This window comes from Ornithorhynchus anatinus, chromosome 11, assembly GCF_004115215.2.
Source record: "Ornithorhynchus anatinus isolate Pmale09 chromosome 11, mOrnAna1.pri.v4, whole genome shotgun sequence".
In the NCBI taxonomy this organism is placed as follows: Eukaryota; Metazoa; Chordata; class Mammalia; order Monotremata; family Ornithorhynchidae; genus Ornithorhynchus; species Ornithorhynchus anatinus.
Window position 1 is genome coordinate 31,559,509 of NC_041738.1, and position 18,837 is coordinate 31,578,345.

General features: G+C 42.2%; 1 non-coding gene across 1 annotated transcript; it reads right to left on the reverse strand.

Moving 5' to 3' along the window:
* Nucleotides 1-16,481: 16,481 nt before the first annotated feature.
* LOC114815243 lies at nt 16,482-16,619 on the reverse strand. Its single transcript, XR_003763009.1, has one exon. It is a non-coding gene; the product is annotated as a small nucleolar RNA SNORA7 (small nucleolar RNA).
* Nucleotides 16,620-18,837: the final 2,218 nt, after the last annotated feature.

Here is an 18,837-nt window from a genome sequence, read left to right on the forward strand (position 1 = left end):
ACTTTGTAGACTAAAATCATTCACTGGACACACAAGACTATCTGTTAAACCTCACAGATTTTGGGAGGATTTTAAGTCTAGTATTTTTAAGTTGTTTCTATTCACCTTGAGCCATAGGAAATGGACTGTGGAGCAAGATACCATTACAAACCGCAATAAAGTGTGAAAAGAATAGGGTTTTAATTCTTCTCCTTGAAAGAATTAAAACCATTCCTCCAAGTAAATCACAGGCATTTTATTTTCCATTTCTTCAGACATTAGATACATCAAAATTAAGTTAACTGCCAGCTATAGATGTTCATTAGTACTAGAAAAGATTGATTGGTCTAAATGTCCAGTATAAATCAAAATAATTAAAGAATAACACCAAAGAATTTAAAGAGTTCTATTTAGCTTTGTATATTGTCAAAAGCCTTGCCCTGCTTACAGTTGAGACTTCACTAATGAATAACCTGGCATATTTTTACAAAGAACATTTTCAAAAATAATTGGACAGCCCTCAAGTCAATAGATTTGATAAAAATGAAGTGATCTAGAGTTGACCAGAACTGTAAGGCTCATCATTAAAACCTTCTACAGCAAGCTGTGCTTGAAAAGTTATCCCTTAAATGGTGAGAGCAGATTACACACTTACCTGTGTAGTTCACCAGTGCTGAATGACAGCTTCGAGACAATTGGGAAAAAGGTTGAATCTAAAAAGTCTGGATAGTAGTGCCCCATTCAGGTAAACTAAAGAAAAAGTCAAACAATCATATTGGGTCCTTCTGTGGCTTTATTTCCTAAGAATCACCAAAATTTGAACTACTATAGTAAGAAGTATACCACTTGCTTTACTTCAAAGCAAGATAAGGATCACAGACAACAAGTTTCTGGAATGTCATCTGACCACAAACAATAATAATATCTGTGGTATTTGAAAAGCATTCAATATGTGCCAAGCACCTAATTAAGTGCTGTGGTAGAGCTAAGGCATTCAGGATGGACACTCTCCCTGCCCCACAACAGGCTCAGAGTTTAAGAGGGAAGGAGAGTGAGTATTAAATTCCCATTTAACAGATGAGGAAACTGAGGCACAGAGAAGTTAAGTGATTGGTCCAAGGTTACACAGCAGGCAAGTGACAGAGTTGGGATTAGAACCCAGGTCCATGCCCTTTCCACTAGGCCTTGTTGCTTGCCAATATGGCAGGGTAGAGCATGTGAGGAGAATGGACGGCATCAGGAGAACCATTCAACTATTCTTTGATGAGCTGAAATGGGGAAGTTATAGAAAAGCTGGAAGTGAAACAAAACCTCAGATGATGTGGCATGCCAGTGAACAGGTGAGGGACAATCAATCAGTGGTATTTACTGAGTCCTTACTGCATGCAGAGCACTGTACTAAGCACTAATACCAGTGAGCTGGTAGTCACGATACTGGCCTTTAAGGAGCTTTTACAGAAGACATGTCATATTGGTAGGCAGCAGTCAGAAATGATGTAACCCTCTTGGAATAGAGGCTTTGGGAAGACAATCACTCTAAAAAGGAGAAATAAAAACAGAGGCAGATATTGTAGGAAACAAATGCAATCATGTAGTAAAGTGCAGCAGAAATTAATCATTACTTGCACATGATATAGATGGGATTATCAACCAGCACTGGTTTTATCAGCCACACCTGAACACAGTGTCAGTTGTGCCAACTTTGAACTTGAAGAACAACTCTTTCTTTCTTTCTCTCTCCCTCCCTCTTTCTCCTTCCCTCTCTCCTTCTATACACACCCACACACACACATATAACTGATTGATAATCCCACCTATTATTAGTACCATTACTACTGCCTCCCAGCTCATCCTGGGAATCTAGTGCCAACCGCTCCTTCCAACTGAAATGTAGCATTTCAGGCCAAGCCTTTCTTCCTTTACCAATCCTCCATCCCAGACCCCACAACTTTCTGATTCCCTCAAGGAGTCTCCAGAGCCCAGGTAGGCTGGCAAAAGAGGGAAAGGTTTTACGCAAAGAGTTACTACTACTCCAGGAAGACAGCTATTAAGCAAGTGATCTCTCAGGCCAATCAGGAGACTTGCAGTAGAATACAATCTCACAGAAGAAGAAGAAAAAATCATGTCTGCAGAAACTCAGCCAAGCACTTTGGAGCCATGCCAGCCTGAACTGCAGCAAAAGAATCAGTTCTAAATCTTGTGAAAATGAGTTGGCTAAAGCATGAAATATGTTTGGGACCATTTAGCCACAGGATTCTGTGACTTTTTTTCACCCTTCAATTGGGTTTGTCCATTTGCAAAACTGGCCACTAATGTGTCCCTAGAAGTGGAAAGTACATAGCTAGCTCACAGATATCAGAGTAGAGTTAGCCTTTGTTTGGAAGATAACACTCTCCATTGTGAAACTGTGTGTGTCTTTGAGGTGGAATCTCTTTCACTTGTGTACATTTTCCTCCGCTGTACCCAGTGGCTTGTATGGCAAGATGGCTGATAAATGATAATGCACGCAGCCTAGGATCACAGAACCAAATAACTCTGAGACAATAATAATAATAATGTTATTTATTAAGCGCTTACTATGTGCCGAGCACTGTTCTGAGTGCTGGAGTAGATACAGGGTAATCAGGTTGTCCCACGTGAGGCTCACAGTTAATCCCCATTTTACAGATGAGGTTACTGAGGCACAGAGAAGTGAAGTGACTTGCCCACAGTCACACAGCTGACAAGTGGCAGAGCTGGGATTCGAACTCATGACCTCTGACTCCCAAGCCCGTGCTCTTTCCACTGAGCCACGCTGCTTCTCTAACCAGTAGCAGACCAGTAGCGGACTCTCCTGTATGAGGGTAGAAAAGCTCCAAACCAGAAGAATCAAGGGACTGATTAACCAACTAATTTGTTTTACCTGTTCTCAGTCTTTATTCTTGTGACCCTGACTCTTTTTGTTAGTTGAGATGTGTTTCTGGGTGAAACCACTCTGTTGAACTGGTAGAAGGATAAACCTCCTGAGAAATGAAAAGCAATCCTGTGAAACAGTATGGGCTAGTGGATCGAGCACAGGCTTGGAAGTTAGAAGGACCTGGATCCTAGTCTTGGCTCCGCCACTGGTCTACTGTGTGATCTCGGGCAAGACCTTTAACTTTTCTGTGCCCCAGTTACCTCATCTGTAAATGGTGATTAAGACTGTGAATGCCATGTGTGTCCAATTAGCTTATATCTACCCCAGAGCTTAGTAAGGTGCCTGGCACTTAGTAAGCACTCACCAAATACCATTAAAAAAGAATGGGGAATGGTCACCCCTCGGCTCCCATCAGAAAGTTCTGTATTCCCAAAGCTGTTAATCCCAGTCTCCTTGTACCAGATACTGCCATCCATGACATTAGAAACTAGACATCAGAGCTGCCAACCAGTGCTCAAAGAAGGCCATTCTTGGCCCAATTAGTAAGTGAGGCAGGAGAAAAGGAGGCAAAGACAGAGGAAGAGAAGGAAGGGAGGAGTATAAGGAGAAAGAGTCACGAGGGAAAGAGATAGACTGAGAGGCATAAATAGAGGGTATAGAAGAACCAAAATGAGATCTGTCAGGTGCAGCGAGGAAGAGTGCCACCAGAAATTGCCTCAGGCGCTACTCAGTGACACTAGTCTGTAGACAGTGCCTGCCTGCCCTAGGGACAATCTGATGGATACTGACTGGCTGAGAGATTGCTTAAGATTCCTTTACTATAAAATTAGATTCTTGTTCATCCATTGCCTGCAAATTCAACCAAAACAAAATTCAAATATATTGAAATTGGGATTCAGCTGTCCATATAACATCCCCATTTTCCCTCTGGCCTCTGGCTAAACACCAAAGCCCAGCCCACATTAAAAAGGGGAGTCAGACCCAATAAGTGGTATACCTAACCTTGCAGTACTTCTTCGGGCGCCCTCAAAGGTAGAGCCTTTAACAAATGTTTCTTCTCCGAAGGCCATATGCAGGTACTATTCTCAGACTACAGAAGTGTAGACAACCTCAGTGGGAGCTTCCATTTTCTTGGACCTATAAATTACTAATCTTTCCCTGCATCTTGAAAAGCTGAATATTCATTCATAATAATAATAATATTAATAGTGATATTTGTTAAGCACTTACTATGTGAAGAAGAGCAACAGCATGGTGCAGAGAAGCAGCGTGGCTCAGTGGAAAGAGCACGGGCTTTGGAGTCAGGGCTCATGAGTTCGAATCCCAGCTCTGCCACTTGTCGGCTGTGTGACTGTGGGCAAGTCACTTAACTTCTCTGTGCCTCAGTTCCCTCATCTGTAAAATGGGGATTAAGACTGTGAGCCCCACGTGGGACAACCTGATTCCCCTATGTCTACCCCAGCGCTTAGAACAGTGCTCGGCACATAGTAAGCGCTTAACAAATACCAACATTATTATTATTATTATTATTAGTGGATAGACCAAGGACCTGGGAGTCAGAAGGTCATGGGTTCTATTCCGGCTCCACCACTAGTCGGTTGTGTGACCTTGGGCAAGTCACTGTGCCACATTTTCCTCATCTGTAAAATGGAGAATGAGACTGTGAGAATGAGAATGAATGCCTAACACAGAACTCCTTATCTTTCCACCCAAACCCTGACTTTCCTGTCACTGTAGACAGCAACACCTTCTTTCCTGCCTCATAAGCCCATTACCTTGGCATTACTCTCTACTTATTTCTCTGATTCAATCCACATCTGTTACTAAGTACTGTGGGTTCAAACTTCACAACATCACTAAAATCTGCCTTTTCCTCTCCATCTTTCAATCAGTCAATCGTATTTATTGAGTGCTTATTGTGTGTAGAGCACTGTACTAAGTGTTGAAAGTACTATCAAATAATATAACAGAGTTGGTAAAAACATTCCTCGTCTAAAAAGAGTCTAAAGACTGTAAACTGCTCCAAAATGCTACCATGTTAATCTAAGCTCTTGTCCTATACCACCTTGATTATTACATCAGCAACCCTGTTGACCTCCCAGCCTCCTATCTCTCCCCACTCCAATGCATACTTCACTCTGCTGCCCGGATCATTTTTCTACAAAAACATTCAGGCCATGTTTCCCCACTCCTCAAGAACCTCCAGTGGTTGCCCATTCACCTGTGCATCAAACAGAAATTCCTCACCAATGGCTTTAAACCATTCATTCACCTTGCCCCTCCTACCTTACCTCACCTTGCCTTACCTCTCTGCTTTCCTATTGGAGAAGTAGTGTGGCCTGCAAGTCAGAAAGACTTGGGTTCTAATCCCAGCTCCACCACTTGTCTCCTGTGTGACCTTGGGCAAGTTACTTAACTTCTCTGTGCCTCAGTTCCCTCATCTGTAAAATGGGGATTAAGATTGTGAGCCCTTTATGGGACAGGCACCGTGTCCAACAGGATTACCCTGTATCTACCCCAGAGCTTGGCACATAGTAAGTGCTTAACAAAAATTATTATTGTCATTATTACATTCCCGCCCATACACTTTGCTCCTCTAATGTCACCTATTCACGGTACCTCAGTCTTGTCTCTCTCACCATCGATCTGCCTTTTCTCCACCAGGCTTCCCAAGGCTGGCTTTTTCTGGCCACCTATCTTGCCACCCTTGCCCATGCTTTCACCACCTTCACCATCCGCCCCTGCCACCTCAGCTATCTCCCCCGCAACCACAAATCCACCACCATCTCCAGTCATTTGAAGAGGCTTTCAGACCAGGACATAAAACCAGAAAATATGCCATCACCTGGTCACTCTAATGGGTCTTGCCACTGAGAGTTCTATCTCCCTGGGTGACAATGAGAAGATTCGAGCAACAGACAAGGTGGCCCTTATGGACAATCAGGATGTGTACAATGGTTGGAGGTCTTGGCAAAAATACTTGGTGTAAATTCAGCAGGGTAACAGTACCTCACCCTAAATGAAAAAGCTAAGTGTTGCTTTCAAGTGGGAGAATAATGGCAGGTTTTCTCATCATACCTGAAGGGTTATGACACTGCTAAAAATGATCTTTTCTAGATGAAGTAGAGAAATATCAAAACTAGTTGTAGGAGAAAAACAATGATCAAACAAGTAGGGGATAAAAATCTTATCAATAACCATTGTCCTGGGGGTTTTTCCCAAGAGATCTTTCCCCCTGTTGATGGAGTATCCAAACAAAAGATTAAAGTGACTTTATAAAGGTCTTCAGAATCATCTGATGTGATATTGGATCAACGTTGACACCTCTACTTGGATATCTTCCTGTCACCCCAAACTTAAAATGTCCAAAACAGAGCTCCTTATCTTCCCACCCCAACCTTGTCCTCCCCGTAATTTACTCACCACTGTAGACATCACTACCATCCTTCCCGTCTCACAAGCCTATCAAATCTTCGCCTTATCCTTGATACCTCTCCGTTATTCACAACCCACGTAGTCATTCCGTCCACCAAATCCTCTTGGTCCCACCTTCACAACATTGTTAAAATCCGCCCTTCCTCTCCATTCAAACTGCTACCACATTAATACAATAACTCATCCTATCCTGCCTGCATTACTGAATCAGCCTCCTTGATGACCATCCAGCCTCCTATTTCTCTCCACTCCAGTCCCTACTTCACTCTGCTGCCTGGATCATATTTTTACAAAAACTTTCAGAACATATCACCACTCTCCTCAAAAAATTCCAGTGGTTGCCCATACACCTCCATATCAAGCAAAACTTCTCCCCATTGGCTTTAAAACACTCCATGACCTTGCCCCCTCCTACTTCACCTCTCTTCTCTCCTTCTACAACCCAACCCACACACTTGATTCCTCCAGTGCTAGCCTTCTCACTGTGCCTCTATCTCACCTGTCTCACCGCTGGCCCCTAGCCCACCTCCTGCCTCTGGCCTGGAATGCCCTTCCTCCTTACATCCAACAAACAATTACTCTCTCCCCACTTCAAAGATTTACTGAAGGCACATCTCCCCAAGAAGCCTTCCCAGACTAAGCCCCACTTTTATCATCTTCCACTCCCTTCTGCATCACCCTGACTTACCCCCTTTGCTCTTCCCCCCTCCCAGCCCCACAGCACTTATGCCCATATCTGTAATTTTATTTATTTGTATTGATGTCTTTCTCCCGCCCTCTAGACTATAAGCTCCTTGTGGGCAGGGAATGTCATGGTTTATTGTTGTAGTGTACTTTCTCAGGCACTTTAATACCATGCTCTGCACATAGTAAGTTCTCAATAAATACAATTGAATGAATTAGGGAATGAATGAAAAAAGGTTACAGTCTAAAGATAAAAGCCTGAAAATTAAAAAACAGAAAACAGTGTTATATTCAGATATCCAGAGTCATTGGGAACAGGGATAAGATTGAAATAATGAAATCCAGAATTGCCAAAAGCCTCATTTGGGTTCAAGGTTACAATCTCCTCCTGCATCAAGCTACTTAATGAAGTTGTTTATTAAGTAGCAAATTTGCCCATTTAAAATTTAATCCTCCTCTTCCCTTGTCCACTTTGTGGAGGAGGATAATGGATCAATGAAATAGCTAAAATGCTAAAAAAAGAGGAGAGAAGAAGGGGAGTCCATGAAGCTGAATAATCCACAAATTAAATAATCAGTACCTTGAATAATCCAGAGTCATCTGAATTCCTCTTAATAGAATCACCTGGGAAATCAGCTGTAAAAATCTATTTCCCCACCCCAAGAAAACACATAAAAGGGGTAAAAATATTCCATATTTAGTTACATGAGGTAGCTGTTAAATGAAATATTTAATTTAGAATTAAGATTAGAAGGTCTCTTCAAAGCAACTGAATGAACAAAAGAATCTGCCATTGGCATTTTCATCATGAAACAATTATAAGTAAATTTTCCCTTAAACCATAAATTTATAGTGCTATATTGATCTTTTGGCTCTTGAAATAAAATTGTGATTTTCCCAAAGCCTGTTTGAACTAAATTATTATAAAGGATGAGGGACAGGAAGAACTTCCCTGACTGCCTCATTACTCTCCCTGTTGACTTCAGTTTCAGATTCAGAAATTTCAGTCTAATCAAAATGTGTCCATCAACGATTTGAGAACCTGAAACAATTTCTCAGTTTATTGATTTCTCTTCATAAAATGTTTTATATGTTTTCAATAGTATAAGGTAAGTCTCAGGAGTAGGGGCTATTCTATGCAAAAAATGATGAAGTAGTGGTTTGTCAGTCTAGTTTTGGAATGTTTTCAAAAATTGTCAGCCCCAAAGATCTTTGAAAACTGTCCCTGCTATTTTCTGATTACTTGAAAGGTTACCATGTGATATACAATGCAGTGCTTTCCCTTCTTTTAGAAATAAGCCATCTTCTTGATTTTCAATAAAATTGTTCTTTTATGTTTATATCTTTGAGCTATCTTAAACTCAAGGAGAATAATTTGTTTATGTTTGCTTATGTGTCCTTTGTAGTGTGCAGTATCACAACCATGCGTGTTTATTTGTTCAACTTGAGTAACAAAATTGTCCCTTCTCAGCTCCACATAGTCCAAAATTGAACTCCTCAACTTCACTCTCAAATCTTTTCCTCCACCTAAATTTCCCATCACAGTCAATACCATCACCACCACCATCCCTGTCTCTGAAGTCTGAAAACTTTGTCATTGTCCTTGAGTCCTCCCTCTTTGTCATCCCCTATATTCAGCCAGTCAAATCTTATGTTTTTCTTCCATCACATTTTCAGAATTGGCCACCTCCTCTCCTTCCACATAGTTACCTTGTTGATCCACTTATTATATATCAGCTTGACATCTGTATCAACCTCATCATTGGTCTCTCTGCCTCCAGTTCATATTTCACTCTGCTGCCCAGACCAGTTTTCTAAAATGTCATTCTGCATACATCTCCCCATTCCTCAGAAACCTCCTATGGTTACCCATTCCTCACCCTATCAAGCAGGAACTCCTGACCATTGGTTTTAAGATACTTAACTCTTTCCCTCAGACATATCCAACTGTCTTCTGCCACTTCATCCCTACTCAAAATCTACATTCCTTTCAAGATTAATTTCTCACTGTGCCTCATTCTCCTCTTTCCTGCCACGAACCTCTGGCTCATGTCCTTCACTTTCCTTGACACTCCTTCAAATCCAATAGACCACAGTAACAGCCTTTTCAAAACCTTCTTGAAATCACATATCCTCCAGAAGACCTTAATTAATTTAAACTCTCCCCAGCTTATATCTCCCAATATCCACGTGTGTTCTTGAAATCTTTCACAATTTTTTGTATACATCTATCCCTCTAGATGATAAGTTTGTTGTGGACAGAAAATGTGTCAGCTAACTCTGTTATATTGTATTCTACCAAGCACTTAGTACAGTGTTCTGCACACAATTAGGATTCAAAAAATATGATTGATTAATGTCTTATATACTTCAATACTTAGGCCTTAACTCATATATATATATATATATATGTATATGTACATACCCTTTCCTTCTTCCTCTTAGTGGTAAATTATTTCAATGCCTATGTCCACCACTGGATTGCCAGTCTAGCAAGGGAAATAGACACTAAAACAATTTACCACTACACTCCTTGAGGTATCATGTTTATCAAATCTACTTTATGCTTTATTCTCAATCATATTTATTGAGCATTGACTGTGTGCAGAGCACTGTACTCACGCTTGGAAGAATACAAAATAACAGAGGGGGTAGACATGGTCCCTGTCACCTAGTACATTGCTCTGAACACAATAGATTCTCAATAAATTATCTTGATTGATTGATTGGTTAAGCTGCTCCCAGGTAACCTACTACTAGCCATTTGCATTCCATACCCATACTGGATGGCAGGAATGAGAGAATATGAGTGCCACTGTGAATTCCTTTGAGCAGGTTCTCAGTTTGAAATCTCAAGACCAGGGGTTGTCCATCATTCTTAACAGAAAACTCCATCGTCACCCTCAGGTACCATATCAATGATAAAACAATTGGTTTAATAACACAAAACAGAAGAGTAGCAGATACCAGTAGCCTTCCACTAGCAGATACCAGTAACCCTCTGGACTGTAAGGCAGGGAAAGTGTCTCCCAACTCTTTTACATTGTATTCTCCAAGTGCTTAGTACAGTGCTCTGCACACAGTAAGGGCTTAATAAATATAATAATGTTGGTATTTGTTAAGCGCTTACTATGTGCAGAGCACTGTTCTAAGCACTGGGGTAGATACAGGGTAATCAGGTTGTCCCACGTGAGGCTCACAGTTAATCCCTATTTTACAGATGAGGGAACTGAGGCACAGAGAAGTGAAGTGACTTGCCCACAGTCACACAGCTGACAAGTGGCAGATCCGGGAGTCGAACCCATGACCTCTGACTCCGAAACCCAGGCTCTTTTCCACTGAGCCACGCTGCTTCTACCAATACACTTTAAATACCAGTTCCAAAGCTGTGCCCTGTCTATCATCAGGTTGTGGGGCAAGAGGAAGAACGATTGAGGATGCTAAAAGTTCCAGTGGAAGAGACCCTCCACATAAAATCCCCCATACTCTCTTGATTGTTGTAGCAGAATTTCAGGATAGAAGGCATAAGCTCATCAGCCAATCTTATAGGTCACAGTGGGGTGCAGGAAGAGAGAGAGATGATCTGAAGCACAACTAGATACCATTATGCTATTGTTTTACTCTGATACATTTGTGTTGTTTCCCCACTCCATTAGAAAATGCTCTTCTGCTTTTGAATTTAGCTAGTCTATTCATTTTTATCAAAATCCTGAGAAGTAGCCATGAAATAGCCATGAAACCATGTCAGTGACTTTAGCAGCACTCCACAAGAAGTATAATAAAATGAAATGCAATAAAATATAGAAATAACATAACACTCCACACTGATATGATTGGTAAAAAAAAATGTAATTATGAATTATACCAACCTCACCCAACAAGCAATGAATGCATGAAAGAAATCCATTTCAAAACTATATTTTGTATATTGAATTTCAATAATTGAATGTATTTATAACTCTCTCTGGAAGAAAACAGTCAGTGACTTTGAGATTAAAAAAACCTCACGAATAACCAAAACCAATATATTTTCTTCTTTTTACAAAAAGAAAAAAGCTTGCTTCCCTTTGATGGTTTTCAGTTTTGTACAAATTATTTGATTTTTTGCAATGATTTTCTCAAGCTACCACTACATTTCTCATCTTCAATTGCCTCTAATGCGCTAGCGAAGAGCCCATCAGAGAACACTTCACCCAAAGGCAATACCACCCACTTCAGTGGGAACATGTTCTGAGAATAGTGTTCAGTGGCTGAGTTATCCTGGGCCCTCTCTTATAACTGAAACTTGGCTTGGCATAGGGAAACCTGGAGAAAAATTGGGGGATGGGGCCCCGGCTAGGGAATGGAGGGGCCAATTTGCTCCTCTAGGCAAATGAGGAAAATTCTTCTAGTGACAAGAATGTCCCTGTGGCCATGTCTTCATTAACCAAACGTTCAGATCATTCAGACCCAAAACTAGACTTTTGTATTGGTTGCATACTGTGCTGAGAACTCCAGTTAATGCATTAACAATGCAAAGCCTGCTCATTACACGTTTATGTAAATATTTGTTTGAAAGAATATTGCCTTAAGGTTTTTGCTGCTCATGATTCAATAACGTCACATTTTTCACTTTTTTAGTGGAAAAAACCCTGTTTAATTATTTACTGGGAATATGGAAAGTATTTTCCACTTCCAGCACTTGCATTAAAATTTTAAACCAGTGGGTTTTAAAGCCCTTTATTGTGCTGATGAGGGAAAGGGACCCCGTCTCCTGATGTTTTCCACATCCCGGCATTTCTGAATTCATTTTCACTCACCCTTCACATTTCTTATGCTGTCCTGCAAGCTCCTTGATGGAAAACAAACAAACAATTTACAAGGAAAATGGATAACAATTTCCGCAAAATGTAGTCGCATATTTAAATTCACTTTACCATTCCATGTCGATTTGGTGTTTTCAGCCACCATCCAAGATGAAAATGCACACTTTTTCTGAAAGAAACTGATTCCTTTCCTCCAATTGTATTTATCCAGGGTTAAAATGTCTCCTTATATGCCAGGGCCCTCCTCCAGATTCTTTCTTCCCATTGGATCCAAGCTTCAGAATGGTCTGGTGGTTTCCATGGATTCACAGATTTGATTCAGCAGCTTCTTAGGACAGCAGACTGCAGAAAGAACTTATACATGCCCAGGGGAACATAAGGGTCAGCTTGTAGGGTGTACAGAACATTAAAAGTGTGGTTTCCATTAAATGTGGCCTGCTGGCTTAATCTGCTGATTCTCACACTGAAAATTCACCCCAGTCTCCCACTGCTGCCCTTCAAAAACCCCAGTGGCCTCCAGTGACTTATTCTGTGCCTGGACAAGCATCTCCTCTTGATCCTAAGCAATGGTGCTAACACCTACCTTTAGCCTGTCCCCATGGGAAGTCTGGAGCCCAGAAGGCAGAGAAGTGAGCTAAATCTGTCATACCACTGAGACTAAAAGATATCCTTTCAGATCAGGAGTTCAGTTTTATTTTCTTTCATTGAAGTGACTATTGAGGGTTTCCTAGAAAGGACAGTGTGAAAAATTGTTCAAGGTGATATCAAAAATCATGATAAAAGAAAAAAACAAAAACAAAAAAACCCCACAAAGTGGTTGGCCAGGCTAGGGGCTAAAAGGACAAAACCACAGAGCTGATATTTACTCACTGAGCTATGCCCAAGGCTTCCACTGAACTGACTAGCAAAGAAGGAGCATATCTTCTTTGGGATCCTGAGTCTTTTTCGATTGTGTATCACAGCCACAAAAATATCAGTGAATGCCTTTAGCCTTTTTCAATGCATCACTATGACATCCAGCACATATAAGCCCTTTTCCATAGAAGACGGACTGCATGAGAATAGATCACCTAGCTTAGGGTGCAGTATATCTGGATGATGTACTGAGGCAGTTTTCACTCTGCAGTGGCATGGCAACCTCAGAATGTCACCAAAGAGGGCTTGACCTCTGTCCAAATATCAACTACAACCCTAAAGGGTCTGATTTTCTCCTGGAGCAGGCTGGCATATGGGCTTATTAGGATGCCACGAGTGCTTTTATGTGCCCTTTTCAGAGAGACAGTGGAGAGAAAGGAGCATTATATGCTGGTGCTCCATCCCAAGGTTTCCAGAATCCTCGAAGCAGGGTAATGAACCAGAGCCAATCAGGGCTTAGTTCAGGCAAAGCCGCCAGAGGCTGAATTCATCTTAAACTGGACATAGTTACTTCCTCTCCTGGCGGCCATGGACTCTGAATGAAGAATGCCTGCCACTCTGTCATCAGAGAACCCCAACAGCCAGAGGACAAAAGCCTGATTAGAGAGAATCCTGTTGAGGTAGAGGGGCAGCAGAGTGAAGATGATCTATTCTCTGTTTCCTGGAGTCCTGTCCCCGTCAACCGTAAAAAGAAAATCAGAATCATGGAGCCCTAGTCTGCAATCAGAAAACAATCATGCGTAAACCCCTCTGGGGAGCTAATTTAAATGAGATGCAGAAAATGGTGAAGACTTCACTGTGGATTTGAATTTCCTTGATCATTCTAACCATTTGAAACTCATCTTCAGCTATATCTCTGACTTAATTACATTGTATCTACCCTGGTACTCAGCACAGTGCTTGGCTCAAAGTAAGTGCTTAACTAATGGCCCAATTATCATTATTATTATTATTATTATTAATTGGATCGTATCAGAACCACAAAAAATGAGGTTTATGTCTATATATATCTAAAACATAGTCTCTCTGTCCCTCAGTTTCCTACCTTTAAAAAGGGAGATAATGATGCCTGTTCCCTATCTCCTCACAGGAACTAATGTAAGGATTCAGAAGAATACACTGGTCTTTAAAGGGCCCCCAGCAGCTCAGAACTCTTAACTTCAGTTTGAAGGGTATCTTAGTAAACCTGGCATTACAGAATAATAATGGTAATAATAATAATAATCGTTAAGACCTTGCTATGTGCAAAGCACGGTGTTAAGCCCTGGGGTAGATACAAGATCAACAGATCAGTCACAATCCCTGTCCTTCATGAGTCTCAAGTCTAAAAGGGAAGGAGAACAAGCATTTAATTTCTAATTTACAGATGAAGAAACTGAGGCACAAAGAAGATAAATCTAGGTCACCCAGCAGACAAGTGACAGAGGAGGGAGTAGAACCAAGGTCCTCTGACTCTTAGGCCCATTCTTTTTCCACTAGGCTCCACTGCTTCTCTAAATATTATCGTAACCCTTTGTGCAACTGGCATACGAAATGCATGCATCCGCCTTAGTGAATAAGATATCTTCCCCTCCCAATACCCTTTCTCCTCCCTGTCCTCTGATTATTCTTTTCATTCGATTATCAAGTCTGCAGTTTCCTATGTCTCTTAGTGGAAGAAGCAGGCTGGTGCTTTATGAAAATTGCATTACATTTTCATGTCTCTTCCAAGGGCTAAATTTCCATGGCAATTAAGTGTGGGTTCTTTGGGCCTCTCCTAAACGTAATGACAACGCAGGCCAATCAAGTCAATCATAGAGCTGTTCGCTTGAGCCAAAGGTTGCAGTCCTTAAAAATTTCCTGTCTCAGCGTGGAACGGTAACCAATATATGATAAGTATGATTGATCGATTGACTTACTGAACACATCCATATTCTATTGGGGTTTTTGCTTGCGGATTGCAGTTGGCCTCACGCTCTCATGGCATGTTGTGAGAGCATCACACTTTCTCTTTGCAGTTGCTCACGTGCCTGCTCTATGACTGTGGACAAGTCACTTATCTTCTTTCTGCCTCAATTTCTTGCCTGTCCTCCCTCTCTCTGAGACTGTGAGCCCCATGTGGAGCAGGGACTGCCTCTGATCTGATGAACTTATATCTACCCCAGTGTTTAGTCCAGGGCACACTACATAGTAAGGACCTAAATTCCCTAGACAAAAGAAAGGATAGGCTAGTTTGAGAAAAGCATGCTGGCAGCTAGGTGAATCTGTCCAAAAGATAATTGGAGGGGAGTTTAGGGTGAGAGTTTTAAAAACAAAAACAAAACACTAGATCCTTCTACATTTCCTGATAATCAGTTTACAAACACGATTGTGTTCCCACTATTTGCTGAGTTCTGTTTTGGACCTGAGGAGTGTTAGAGGGGAAGGCGACACACTTCCTGTCCTCAGATGGTGGCTTCTGTTTCCCTGGATGATTTTTGACTTTTACATTCCCTTCCAATCAGTCAATCAATCAATTCTATTTATTGAGCACTTATGATGTGCAGAGCACTGTTCTAAGCTCTTGGGAGAGTAAAACATAATGGAATTAGTAGACAAATTCTCTGCTTATAACTAGGTAGCAGTTGAGAGAGCACCAGCCATATCCTTTTTTTTTAAAAATGGCATTAGTTAAGCGCTCACTATGTGCCAGGCACTGTACTAGGCTCTGGGAGTAGATGCAAGCTAAACAGGTTGGACACAGTCCATGTCCCACCGTAGGGCCCACAGCCGTAATCTCCAATTTACAGATGAGGTAACTGAGGCCCAGAGAAATGATGTGACTTCCATCCCTCTTCTTGGAGAGTCACATGAAATCGTGCTCAATAAGCATCAGGTTGCCAACAACAAGGAGAGTGTGTGTACTCTCCCAGCCCTCCTGATAGCAGAATCTGGGGCTGATCATGAACAGGCAGGGAATGTGCCTGTTTATTGTATTGAACTCCCAAAGTGCTCAGTACAGTGCTCTGCACACAGTAAGTGTTCGATAAATACAATTAAATGAATAAAAGAATGAACCGCTTGGCCCTGGCCAGGCTTCTCACATGGCTATCACACAGGGAAGATGAGTCTCGATCTGGGCTCTCCTCAGCAGCCACCCCTTAATTGCCACTCTCCACGCCCTCTGAATTAATTAGCCATCAATTGACTGAGTCTTCATTTGCAGTCTGCTTTGGTCTATTATCCCCTGTTTAAGTGCCATAGGATGATGGTACTTGTCACCACTAAAATTGACAAGTAGACAGATGGCCTTGCGTGGGTACTAAAAATATGATTATCCCAGCAATGAAAATAAGTTCAGGCTCACACAGTCGGGCCTGAAAGACAGCAGGGGAAACCAACTAGAAAGCAAATGGCAGGCCCAGTGGCAATCAGTCACTGGACTTAAAACAATGTAGCGTATGTACTTGGTCTCTCAATCAATCTGATTTATGGAGCACTTAGTGTGGGCAAAGCACTCTACTAAGCACTTGGGAGAGTATAGTATAACAGAGTTGGTAGACACTTTCCCTGCCCACAAGGAGTTTACAGTCGAAATGGGGAGGACTCTGAGTCATTTCCGACCTATAGTGACACCATGGACACATCTGCCCGGCTCTCCATCTAAAATCATTCTGGTAGTGGATCCATAGAGTTTTCTTGGTAAAAATATGGAAGTGGTTTGCTACTGCCTCTTTCCATGCAGTAAAACTAGAGTCTCCTCCCTAGGCTCTCTCCCACGCCGCTGCTGCCAGCACGGGTGAATTTTGACTTGTAGCAGGTTGCCTTCCACTCGCTAGCCACTGGCCAAGCTAGGAATGGAATGGGTATGCCGCTATGTGAGTCTCCCTCCCGTAGCCAAGACTGGTAGAGTATTGGAAACTCTCCAGGTGTGAACCTGAGAGGGGCTTGGGAGAATACAGTATAATAATATAACAGACACATTCCCTACCCAAAAAGAGCTAACAGTTTAGAGGACCTCATGGAAATACTAAAAACAGGATCAAGCCTGGGAGTTTTTTGCTATAAATGTTCATGCAGTCACCATCTCGCACCTCCTGTTCCAGCCCCCGACCCCTGCTGCCACACATCCTGCCATCTGCTCCTCAATCCCCCTTCAGTTTGCCCTTTGCCACCCCTCATCTCTTCATTTCTCTCTGCTCCCCTCACCCATTTCTGCCTTTTAATCCAGCCCTGGGTCTCTGGGGAGGTCAAAGACACGTCATTGCCAATGGAATGGCAATCCTTAAAACATTATCTGGGCCATGTGGAGGGGAGAATGGATGAGGGGATGGGGGAACTTGGATTTGAGTGGCCTTGGGAGGATCTGAGAAGAGACTGAACAGCAGGCAATGGAATGACTCTTCCCTGAGATCTGCCATTATCCTCATCCTGCCACTTCACTCCTCATGGACTCACCATTTGCTCTCTTAACTGGCCAGAGCTGGGACCCTCCAACTTCTCCTGCTGTTTGCAGGTGCCATTTCAAGGACCATCATTCTGTCTGCAGGGGAGCTATCTGTTATACATTTCCCTTCTACCTCTTTGTGGTACACACTCCTCTTTATACTAATAGTACATTATTGACTGCTTAATGTATGCAAAGCTCTGTACTAAACACTTGGGAGAGTATAATAAAATAGAGTTGGTAGACAGATTCCCTGACTCAGTGAGTTTACTTCTAATGAGAAGCAGCATGGCATAGTGGATAGAGCATGGGCCTGGGAGTCAGGAGGTCACGGGTTCTAATCTCTGCTTCACCACTTGCCTGCTGTGTGACCTTGGGCAAGTCACTTCACTTTTCACTGCCTCAGTTCCCTCATCCATCAAATAGGCATTGAGACTGTGAGCCCCATGTTGGACAGGGACTATGTCCAACCTGATTTGTTTGTATCCACCCCAGCACTTAGTACAGTTCCTGGCACAGAGTAAGCCTTTAACAAATACCATAATTATTATTATTATCCTAATGCTGTTGGTTGGGCCCTGGAAGTAGGCAGATAAATCAGCATGGGTGCTCCAGTTCCAGTTTTTCCTCACTTCATGCACATCAAATCAGTGCTTAGTATTTATTGAGCTCCTTGTGGGTCGGTATAGTGCCTACCAACTTCATTGTACTCCCCAAACTCTTACTACCCATCTCTGCACAAGCAGTAGGTGCTTAGTAAATATAATTGATTGTTTGATTGATATGGAGCACCTAGCATGTGCAGAACACTGTACTAACTGCTTTGGAGAGTATGATAGTGGTAAAAGATACACTCCCTGACCTCTGCTGACAGTGATCCCCACTGTCAGCTTGCCCTCTTCTATCTCACCTCACAGATCTCCTACTACAACCCAGCCCCCACATTTCACTCCTCTAAACACCACCTTGCTCACTGAGCCCCGATCTCAGGTGACCCCTTTCCCACAGCTTCCCTCTGACCTGGAACTCCCTCCACCTCTATATATGCCAGACCACCACTTTCCCCAATTTCACAAAAAAAGCCCTTTTTTCCCCCACCTCCCTCTCCCTTCGGCCTCTATAAGCTTGCATCTGTACACTTTAAACACTTGATAGACACTCCTCAGTTCCACAGCCCTTATGTACATATCTGTAAGTTATTCGTTTATGTTAATGTCTGTCTCCCCTTTTAGGCTGTAAACTCACTGTGGGCAGAGAATGTCTACCAACTCTGTTGTACCACACTCCAAAGTGCTCAGTACCCTGCTCTGCAGGCAGTAAGCACTAAATACACACCACTGATTGACTGATTGATTGAAGTAGAGTGATGCTCAAAGCCCCATTGCCTCCCTGAGTTTGAATTTGCTTTCTCAAAAAGCCACTGGCTTAGAAACTCCTAAGGATTCAAGTCCCATCTGTCACTTGCAGCAGGAAAGTTGGATGGAAGATGTTATGCTGATTTTTGATTTCCCCTGGCCAAAAAAATCTGATATTTTGATCTCCAGAATGAGCTGTGTTTAAGCAATAAAACTTACATTTAGATAGAATAAATGTTATCCTTGCATTTTTCTCTGAAATCATACCTCGTTCCAACCTAACTTCACAGTGGTTGGCTACATCGAAAGTTTACGCAGGCCAGAGTTGCTCCAGGCTGTTCCTGTTTTTTTGTTTTTTTGTTT